At 44.5% G+C, this 11,788-nt stretch overlaps 1 long non-coding RNA gene across 1 annotated transcript; it reads left to right on the forward strand.

The window, feature by feature from the left end:
- Nucleotides 1-9,034: 9,034 nt before the first annotated feature.
- Nucleotides 9,035-10,517, forward strand: LOC125525630. The gene is made up of 2 exons (XR_007291375.1): nucleotides 9,035-9,654; nucleotides 10,310-10,517. It is a non-coding gene; the product is annotated as an uncharacterized LOC125525630 (long non-coding RNA).
- The last annotated feature ends 1,271 nt before the right edge of the window (nucleotides 10,518-11,788 follow it).

The raw sequence follows: 11,788 nt of genomic DNA on the forward strand, positions 1-11,788 counted from the left end.
TTTCATACTACTTTGCTACTAAGTACTTTGCTGCAGATATTAAGTCTTTTAGGTGTGGTTGAATTGACAACTCAACTGCTGATACTTGAGAATATTCTTTGGCTCCCCTTGTGTCGAATCAATAAATTTGGGTTGAATACTCTACCCTCGAAAACTGTTGCGATCCCCTGTACTTGTGGGTTATCAATGGGCTAGGGATAACTTATTTTAGCGTTGCTATTTTGAAAGGCATGATTGCTTGTTGATATGCTTGAGTATTTAAGTCTCATATGAAAACTAGAATATTGCTTTGAACCATATAAAAGTTCAAATGTCCATGCTATAAAGAAAAGAAAATGAGATGATATGTTAGGCAGCATTCCACATCAAAAATTCTGTTTTTATCATTTACCTACTCAAGGACGAGCAGGAATTAAGCTTGGGGATGCTGATACGTCTCCAACGTATCTATAATTTTTTATTGTTCCATGTTGTTATATTATCATTCTTGGATGTTTTATAATCATTTTTGGCATTTTATATCATTTTTCGGTACTAACCTATTGACATAGTGCCAAGTGTCAGTTGTTGTTTTTTGCATGTTTTTTTACATCGCAGGAAATCAATATCAAACGGAGTCCAAATGCAGCGAAACTTTTTGTTGATGTTTTGGACCAGAAGACATCCAATGGGCCGGAGAAGTGCCCTGGTGGGTTGTGCCCACCTCGGGTGCCCCCCGTACCGCCTCTTTACTCTATAAATACCGCAATATTCCAGAAACCCTAGGGGAGTCAACGAAAATCAATTCCAGCCACCGCAAGTTCCAGAAACACCAGATCCACTCTAGACACCATCTCGGAGGGGTTCATCATGTCCATTGGTACCTCTCCGATGATGCGTGAGAAGTCTTTTGTAGACCTTCGGGTCCGTAGTTAGTAGCTAGATGGCTTCCTCTCTCTCGTTTGATTCTCAATACAATGGTATCTTGGATATCCATATGATGTAATTCTTTTGCGGTGTGTTTGTTGGGATCCGATGAACTTTGAGTTTATGATCAGGTCTATCTCTTTTTATCCATGAAAGTTATTTGAGTCTTCTTTGATCTCTTATATGCATGATTGCTTATAGCCTTGTATTTCTTCTCCGATATTTGGGTTTTGTTTGGCCAACTTGATTTATTTATCTTGCAATTGGAAGAGGTGCTTTGTGATGGGTTCGATCTTACGGTGCTTGATCCTAGTGACAGAAGGGGAACCGACACGTATGTATCGTTGCTATTAAGGATAACAAAATGGGGTATATTTCTAAATAAATAGATCTTGTCTACATCATGTCATCGTTCTTATTGCATTACTCCGTTTTTCCATGAACTTAATGCACTAGATGCAAGCTGGATAGCGGTCGATGTGTGGAGTAATAGTAGTAGATGTAGGCAGGAGTCGGTCTACTAATCTTGGACGTGATGCCTATATAATGATCATTGCCTGGATATCTTCATGATTATTTGAAGTTCTATCAATTGTCCAACAGTAATTTCTTTACCCACCGTTTGCCATTTTTCTCGAGAGAAGCCACTAGTGAAACCTACGGCCCCGGGTCTCTTCTTTGTTATATTTGCCTTCATGATCTATTTTTATTTTCAAATCTATTAATCCAAAAACCCCAAAATGCCTCGCTGAATTTTATTTGCTTTTATTTGCATTTATCAATCTACTATAATTTTTATCCCGTCTACTTGAAAATTTCTGTCGCCGTTACCCGAAAGGGATTGACAACCCCTTTAATATGTCGGGTTGTGAGTATTTGTTATTTGTGTGCAGGTGCCGTTCATGTAGTGTTGCGTGGTTCGCCTATTGGTTCGATAACCTTGGTCTCATCACTGAGGGAAATACCTACCGTAGCCGTGCTGCATCATCCGTTCCTCTCTGGGGAAATACCGATGTAGTTCTAGTAGACATCAGTGGTCAAGCAAGAGGCGCTGGTCAACTCCCATCGCTCCGCTCTCGACATTAGCTGCGACCGTTGGCGGTACTTCCTCCATTAGGCGGAGTTAGAAGCCGCCTTCAAGGAGATCACCGAGGCGACGGATGAAGTCTATAGCAAGAGCGAGGACGAGTACGATGTCGCTAGCTCTGCCCTGCCTGTGCCCCACCGTCAAGATCAAGAAGTCGGCACGTCTGCGGGTGCTGCCAGCAATGAGGAATAGTAGAGTATGGGAGGTCAATGGCGCTAGCGTCCCAGGAAGGCCATCGCTCTTTCACTCCCACTGAAGCCAAGCTTGTCGGGCTTAAATCATCAGTCGATTAGCCGCTTGCATGCTGTGGAGGTGGAGCTTCAGGTCCCTGGGCTCATGGCCTACCGGACACGGGGAACGGGCGCTCACGATCATTTAGACTAGGTTTAGAGTATGGTTAAGTCCAAGTGTGTCAAAATATAAGGAGTTTGCTCCAGTTTAGATGAAAAGCATCTGGTTTTATGTAAAACTTCTCCAAGTATGAATGAATATCATCTGCTTTTTAAATATGCATCAAATTTATTCAAATTCGTTATTTTTCTTCAGAATTGGGGGTACTCATAAGGAGGTTGTTTGTTTAAGTAAGAACAACACCTTACCACCATTTTTACTTTGGTTACTTTTTACTTGCTACCAATTATCTTGCTATCAAATTATCTGTCACAACTACTTTACAACACTTGCAGAGAATACCTGGCTTAAAACCGCTTATTGATTCCTTCTGCTCCTCATTAGGTTCAACACTCTTACTTATCGAAAGGACTATGATTGATCCCCTATACTTGTGGGTCATCACATCCCTATGTCATCTTTGGCTAACTGGACGTCCATCCAAATCCCTCCACCATGCTACAGACAATGAAACTCGGCCCTAGCCACATACTCACCACCGTAGCCATATATAGTGCAGTTGTGGTGGTGCACAATACTAGCGCGGTGCGCCAAACTAAGGTGCCCCTTTCCCAGGCATCCCAACCATGATCAACACCCTAGAGATGGCTAGAGATCAAAGTTCTATGGTTGGAGTGGAATCCCATTGATATCAACATAAGGATATGGAGCTCTCTCTGAAAAAATGGATATTGGAAGTGTACGCTTCGCTAAGGTTGCTCTCTGAGAGTTGGTGGAATGGGTGGGGGTATATATAGGCAGCACCAAAAATCCAACCATTATACACCTTTATATGCATAGTTCCATGGGACTGGGTGAAACCACTCGATGAGACCGACCTATACAAAAGGTTTGAACTTTAGGCTTTCCGATGAGACCGGATGAAACATCTCGGTGTGACCATGTCGTGGTGACCTAACCTCTTTCCACTTTTCCGTGTCACCGACCAAAATTGGTCGGAAATTCTGATTGAATTTCAGTTGGGAACAGATGGTTGACCAATGCTCTTCGGTGGGACCGAGTTGCTAGGGTTTGGGTAATGGCTATGTCAAGTGTATCTCGGCGAGTCCGGATGTATGTATTTTGGTGGGAGCGAGATGAACTTAGGGTTTAGGACATGGTGGAATGTGGGAAAATGTTTGAGACTTTTGGAGCAATATCCCTAAGCACTTGAGCAGTTAGACCATCATCATAACCTCATCCCCTATTAATAGAATTGCCTTTCCTATGAACTCAATGTGATCTATTAAGGCTTTGCCAACATTTGTCCTTAGCATTTGAGGGGTCCACTTTCACATTCCAAAGGTTTGCCTATCTTGAACTTTTCTTGAAATATACTCAAGGGAAATATTAGTTCAACAACATGCATGTTGACATGAATTATCAAAACCACCAAGGGAGTGCATGTGCTTTCAGTTTGTCAAACATGGTTTCATGTTTCTCCGGATTATATTCGTTACATCATCATGATAGAGTTGTCATGAACTAAGCAATAAAAGGCAACACTTCCCCGAAAAAAATGTATTCAACAACCGTGGACTCAAGGCTGCCGTTCTTGACTATGGTGGTAGCGTGTTTCACCTACCACCGCAATGTGTGATGGTAGGGTAGAGGTCAAATCGTGAAATACTTTCAAACTAGCATCATTTCATGCTAATCTTGTCAATAAAGGTCAAAACTGTGATTTTAGTCCACAAATTGCAGTTGTTCAACAGAGGTGTTGCACACTACCGAACCTTGGTGGAACGCCGATGCGTGTTGCCTCAACATTTGGATTTCATACTTGGTGGCAAGATAGTTCTTAATGCAAGAATGAAGGTGCGGGAAGTGGTGTGTGGTCATGATGCTGATTTGGTGGCGCTTGTCTAATGAAAGAAATGGTAGGTCTTCCAATCAGAAATTTTAGTATGTCGTGGACACATGCGCAGACCCGAATTTCGTGATGCATCGTGGTCTGCAGGTGGTTGCCCTAAGCAGCTTGGGCTTTGGGTCACTAGGTTGTGCGGCGTTGTGATTCAAGAGAAAGTGGCGTCATATCGTGGTGACGACCTTGGAAGGCTGTGTGTGTGGACCATGTAGGATGTGGCAGAGCGGATGGATGTCGAGGCGGCAACCCAGAAGGTGATGTTGGCGGACCATGCAGGGTGTGGCAGAGCAGATGGAAGTCGGGGCGGCGGCCTCGAGAATGCGGGGTCATCGAGTATGTGGGCCTTGTGTCGCGTGGCGGCGAGGTTGCTCTCGACGTTGGTCTTTGACGTGTCGAGCATTGTATTTGCTGTAGACTGTTGTGGAGTAGTTCCATCTTCATCGTTGCGCCAGGGGGCGGGGGGCGTCGCATTCTGCTCTCCCATAGCAGTCACGACTTCTCTTCGGCAATGGTGGGAGGTCAGCTAGTTTGGTGGAGCAAGTCACCGTTGATTTGTGTATGCTTGGTTGGCATGTTTATGTGATGTTCGTCATACTATGGATGAGAGTGGGTGTGGCCCTGTTGTGTCAAGTTTCGAGTAGGCTTTGGCTTTGTGATGAGAGTGGTTATGGCCCTTCATAGTATTTGTCGAGTGGGTTTGATCATTGTTGTATTGGTTTTGCCCTTTTCCGTAATTAACCAGGCAATAATCTTCTTAATTAATAAAAAGGGCAAAGCTTTTGCCTCATGTTAAAAGGAGGATCTCACCCGATCATGCCCTCGAATCAGGCTTTCGCCCCAGGCACACTCTGAAGGACTAGTTTATCCAAAGCGCTTCATCCACCTTGACTTCCCACCACCCCACAAAAGCATAAGCTTAAACCCTTTGTTGTTTGTCTTCGTTCATAATTCAATAGGTGAAAATCATGTGCTGGAATGTGATGTAAGGTTAAAAGCAGTGAAGATGCGCCTTGACGAAGCAAAACTCTGGTGAGGTAAGGGGAAAAGAAAAGAAGAAACAGGGCTTATGGCCCTCCTTCAACACAAGGTATGTCTTAGCATGTAACAATATTATACCCAATGAAAAAGAAACTGTGAATTAACGGGTCCCTACATTTATTTATGATAAAGTATGTTTAGTATGTCTTCCCCCAAAACCGACAGATCTCAAGTCACGTCTTAGTCTAAGTGTTTACAATAAATTATGTTCAAAAATCCGTCCCTTAAAACCGACAGAGCTCAAGTCACATTTTAGTATAATATATTTACATATGTTCACAATCCCCTTCATCACATCTTAATGTCAATTGGTGAAGGCGGCGGAGATTTCCAAGGTCCACTCTTGTTCTGCATGGAAACAAAAGCCACAACATCAACAATGTGTGAAGATCTCTGAAATAGCAAAATAAAATCTTTATTGAAATAGCAAAATCTCTAATGCATGAACATGTTGTTCGCTCTTTACTTGTTAAGCCATTATAGCTGTTTGGTTACAAAGACGTAGGACAGTGATAAAGTAGTAGGCATTGCCTCAACCACCAAATGATTTAAGTGGAGAACATATATGCAAACAAGATATCGATATTTATGATTTCTAGGTGCATTAGCAATAGTGCATACCAAGATGTGAACATCTGATGTGCCTTAGATTGACAGATACTTTGTGCCAAAGTAATTTTGAAATGTCAATTACCTTGCTACTAATATCTATGGTTATAGCAGAAGTGTGAGACACCTTCTTGGTAGCTCGCACAGGGTAGAAGTATGCATCAGCCTGAAAAATGTACAGTTAATCACAAATTCTTTCTGGCAAAAGATTGGTAACCTTGCTGCACTAGGAGCCAACTCAGACTTCTCCAAAAATATGCAGTGCAGCAAGGATTTATCACAAAAGACACCACCAAGTTAAATCATCGGTGAGTTAGGTGAAAAAACAAGTGTTTCAGAAAGAACAGAAAAGGCTTCAACCATTCTTTAGTTTTATATCATGGTTTATTCAGGTGGCTAGCCAGGTGATATTCTAGAAGGCACACCTATAGAGAGAAATTGCTGGAGACAACGGAAATTAGCGCACAGGGTAATTCAAGAGAATAGGCTAGTAAGTGGCATTGATGTTCCATGAGTTCTTCACCAGATGGACGCATTGTTGTTTGTTGAGCAAGGGTAGCCCAATAGAGTTTACGCATCGCTCAGCAGTGATCCGCAACCTTAACCATACCCAACCAATGCAGCACCTGGAGACTGAGAGCTGATGGGTGTGACGGGTACAAAATGCAACATAAAAGCACCAATTTTTGCTTAAACTACAATGCAAATATTTCGACCCCCGAAACTACAAAACCTGCTAGTTCTAACCCCTTCATTATCTCTCTAGATGAGACACATTAAACCTGTCGGTGTTTTTGGGCGTTTGGCCATATTGGATGAAGTGGACACATAGAGACCACTCAGCAAATCAAACACAACGGAAATTCGTTACTGAATGACCCCACAATATCCCCTCCCTCTGTCCGCCTCCCTCTTCATCCATTCCCCTCCTCCTCCCAGAAATTCACACCATATAACATCAAGCCACGGCATGGGACCTAACGATTCTCGGATCTTTCCCGCAAAAAAGAAAAAAAGGATTCTCGGATCTAGCAACCAAACCAAAAGCCCTTAAGAACAAATCAGGTCTAGGGTTATACCGGCGACTGGCCGCCGCCTGCCCCTCCTGCCTTCACCGCTTCCTCCGCCCGCCTCTCCTGCCAGTCCCCCGCCGCGCCACCTGCCTCCCCGGCCTGCAGCGCTTCCTCCGCCTGCTTCGCCGCAACGCGTGTCGCCGACGCCACCATGGTTCTAGCCCTTCCTAGGGTTCTGCGAGACGCGGTGTGGGGTGTGGGTGTGTGCGTGCGCGTGTGTGTCTTATTTTTTTAGGATTTGGGATGATCCCACATTTCAGTGGCGTAGCCAGGCCCCAGGTCGCCCGGGTCGTGGCGCCCGATCTCTTTGTTGACTGTAGAGTCGTCGACATTACTTTGTTTTTCTAGGATTTGGGAGATGATCTCACGTTTCATGCACATGATGATGTATGTTTTTTTCCTAGATTGCTTTCTGATACGGGTTTGGGGGGAGGTAATGCTGGGCCGGAGGCCTGTGTTGTTCCACGAAAAGAAGAAGAAAAGAGTTGTTCCAGAACGAGAAGTCACCGAAAACGAGCAGAAGGAGGGCCAAAAGAACGATGTTGTTTCTCAAAAAAAAAATAATGTTGTTGCCTGCAGGCAGAGCAGGCCCATGGTAAAAGCGAGCATTGTAGCCCGCCTGAACAGGCAGTAAGCCCATTGGAAATGCCGGTACTGCAGCCCGGTCGGAAGCACCCGAAAAACGAGCAGGAGGAGTCTTCAGGAAGAGCAGGCCGTAGGCCCATTAGAAAGGCCGGCGCTGCAGCCCGGTCGAACTAATTTTCGAAAGTCTCTCAAAAAAAATAATTTTCGAAATTCGACTAAAAAAACTAATTTTCGAAACAAAACTCAGTTTGAAAATATTTTCAAAAAAATAATTTACCTGTGCATCGCCTGATGGAACTACGTACCCTCCGGGGCTGCCATGAACCGAACTGGCAGGTGCTTGTTAAGTTGCTACCCTTCGTCTCTCTCGTTGCCTGGAGCTGTAGCTGGTGGCTATGGTTGTTAGCTGGCGTTGATTGTTGAAGAAGCTATGGAGGTTCTCTCTGCTGAAGCTAGGTACAGCTGCAACGCTAACGTTCATAGCGTGGATGACAACGCCTCCGCCTGACGGCCTGAAGAGCACGCCGGCTGTTCCTTTGGTAGCAGGGGCGGAGCTTTTGAGCATGAATCTAGGAAGGGGCCAACAAAACTTTAAACATGTACAGAGAGTGTTTACAAACAAATAATCAGTGCGTTCGGATGCTCACCTTTCAGCTACGGGGGCACTCCCCGCTGGCGAGGCTGCATACGCCTCCGCCTCCTCGCCCACCTCCGGTGTAGCGAGGTATAGGAGAGATGCCATGACCAACGGCAGCACGACCTGAAGGAGGCCGCCGGGTGGAGGCGTGAGGAGGAGGAGGAGGAGGCGCGAGGGAAGCAAGGGCTCGAGCAGCTACGGCAGCGGGAGAGCTTTGCAGGCGACGAGTTGCCATGGTGGTACCTAGAGGAAGGAGGAGGGGTAGCTACCCAAGAGCAAATGCTTCAGCTGCACATATATACTCTAACTCAGGCGTACGCTGTCAACCACTGCGGAGTTCCAGTGAACGTTTCTAGGCTCGAGCCGAGCTCGAGCCGACTCCAAGCTAGTCTTTGAGATTGACGTTAAGCTCGAGCTCGAGCTCAGCGCAGCATAGTGGTGACTAATGAATGTTAGCGAGTTGGACGATGCGCATGCGACAGCGACACAACGAAAACGTCTCATTGTAGTAGTACCTGATGCGGCTCGCGTTCGCATTCGTGCTCGGGTTAGGACCATGCTCATGCCTGCTTTGTGCTCTTGGATAACCGGAGAGCCGAGCCACCGGCGGTAATGGCAAACGGCTCTTGGGAGCGGCAAATGTCCCGTCTATATTCTGCGGGCCGCCCAGCCTGTGCCAGTGCTACAACACAACAAAGTTATTGATGCCCACGAGATTGAGATTCCCGCTTTGTTATTTCAAAACGAGAAAAGATGCCTACTTTGTTTTAATGCCTACTCTAATTTGCTGTCGGCCACCGGTGTGGGTGGGAGTGACACATGTGAAAGCATTGATGAGTGGAGTTCATGTCTTTCCGCCCTAGTGTGTGGTGATGTGCTCCCTAGACTGTCGAATGCCGACGGGAGCTGGTAGAGTCCGCTCACTGCTCCTCACATTTCATGCTGTTTTTCTTCTGCAGGAGAGAGTGGCGACCGAGGTAGTTCTCTCACGTCAAGGATTCGTTTCAATCTTCTTGCACTTACACCCTGCAGCTATTCTAATTTGAGGCACAAGTCCCTGGCATACACACTTGTCCTGCCACACCCTTGACGAACCCATAGACCTTGTTCTTTCCTCCTCCCTGTCTCTACTCTCCCTCTATTTTCCCACACCGCCCCGCCAAGAGCCACTGTCGGGCTCCGTCCAAGACGCCATCGTTTCTCCACCACAAGCGATGCCAGATCTTCCCCGATGAGAAGTGTCACCGACTCTCCACCCTCCACCATCCACCAGCCGTCCACGCCATCCATGCTTGAGCTCGCTGAGTTTTCCCCCCAAGTTTGTTCATGTTTTCTTTTCATCTTGGAGCTGATTTATTACTAGTGTTCTTGATTCCTCTTTTGGTCCATGGCAGACGTGCTTTTTTTCATGTCCATGGTAGCTGCCTTCCCGACATGCTTGAGCCAATTATTCATCTTCATGGTCTGTTCATACTCGATCCCGATCGGTTTTATATCTTAAAAAATTCCAAAGTTGTGTTCACTCATGAGAAATCAATTTGTCCATGGTAAACACACGAGCATGCATCTTTCACCCTTCTTTTGCGGATCAACATGCATCTTTCACTTTTTACTACGTATGAGATTCAGTTACCGCACCAAAATACTCCTTTTATTTGAGTATGAATGTTGGGAAATTACAATTCATGGTCTAATTGTGTGCTTTCTTCATCCGTTTTACTTTATGGTTAAAGAAAAATCAGGAGATGTTCATGAAGTTTGCTTTCCAATATACATGATGCTAAAATTTGGTCGCATGTGAAGCATGAACTTTACGTTCAATCATATAGTTATGAAGGAAGAAATAGAAAATCTTCATGTCAATCATGCATTGATCCGTGCTTTGTTGTTACGACCAAAGGGAAAAGAGGAAATAGGGAAGGGTGCTATCTGCATACAAACATGATTGCCCAATGATAAAATGACTGAAGCTAGGGGTTTAAATGCAAAAGAGAAGAAGAAGCATGAATCTTACAATTGTTTGGGTCGTCCAACCAATTTTGGTTTTACATTCTTGTCCATAGGCCCTTCCTTTCATATATTATATGGTTATCTTTCGTCTTAATCCAAAAATGCAGACATGGACAGCTAGAAAAGGAACTTGGTCAGGCCGCACTCACTGATAGGGACAACAACATGCAGACATCAAAGACGGCTTCGAGGTCGAAGCATTCGGATTTGTCTGGTGGGTCGGATCGGTCTAGTGGATATTATTTATATCTTGGGATTTGCAAACATACCAACTGATTTTATTGATTTTTTGGACTTCCCAATTGATTTTGTTCATCTACTCACCCTGCAACAGGTAGTATAATATAGTATAAAAATATAAGATAATAGAAACTTGAGCCATACCAAAATATTAAAATGTTGTCACCTTGCAAGGAAAAAAAGGATTTTCCCGCAAAAAAAGGGGAAAGGGGACTATAAAACAAAACTGAGACTGAGACTGAGACTGAGACTGAGACTAAACCCGAAAGCAAATCTCATAAAATCTATTTCGTGTTCGGTTTTCAAGTTTAGGTATTAACGTGTTGGGATAGTTTTTTGTGTGTTTGGGAAGAGGTGTTGGGATAGATCTCTCGCTATCTCTGTGTCCGCCTCGTTTTCCACACACACATACAAAAAGAGAGCTTTAGTGTATGTTTGATTTTTCTTTGAATGTATAAAAGCGGGAATAGTCCCTCAATTCCAAAATACTTTTATTTTAATCAATCGAAATTTAAGCTTGACCAAATTTATAGGAAAAAAGTACCAACATCTAAAATACCAAATTAGTTTCGTCGTGGAAATTTAGTTCGACAATCTAGTATTGGTGTATTTTTCTACATGTTTGGTCATACTTGGAAATTTCAACTTTTCTTTTTGGATTAGAGACTTTGAAAAACGCTACTCTACACACAATTAAAAATAACGCTACTCTATTACCGAAAAGAGGCATTTTCTCTTCTCCCCCCTCCATCGTAGTTTCCATGGGCCAAATCATATATTTATACTACTGGGCATGATATGGCATTATTTTTGTGGCCATCGTAGAAAGATAAGAATGGTTGGGTTGTCACGTTCTTGTCTTGCTGGAACGCATAATCGGGAGGTTTGGTATTTGCCACTCAAAACGTCCACGTCTGGTTGTCGTGTTTGCGAGTTTCTAGCTGACAAGCTCCCTCTACCCATAGAAAGGTAGACAAGTGGGTGTAAGGTCGTCTCTGTCGGAGTAATTAATATACTGCCGTGCACCACTGAACGCTACGCATCGTGCTCTAGAATAACCCGCCCGCAGAGATCTGGTTTGTGCTCCGATTGCTTTGGTGATGGCACAGTCCGTCATCCATACGTCTGTCAGGGAAGGCCACATTCGCCGGCGGCTCATCCGTCAGGAGGCTCTCTTGGCCGACAAGTTGGACTCGTCGTCGGCAGTTCGGTCAGAAGAAACTCTGGCAGATTAGCAGTTCGGTCAGAAGTATTATATGTGTATATTAAAAATAAAAGAGGAGAAATCCAGGCGCTGGTTTTGGCACCAACAAGTATCGAACGGAATTTCCACTCCCACATGCGAA

Source organism: Triticum urartu, chromosome 7 (genome assembly GCF_003073215.2).
Source record: "Triticum urartu cultivar G1812 chromosome 7, Tu2.1, whole genome shotgun sequence".
NCBI classification, from domain to species: Eukaryota; Viridiplantae; Streptophyta; class Magnoliopsida; order Poales; family Poaceae; genus Triticum; species Triticum urartu.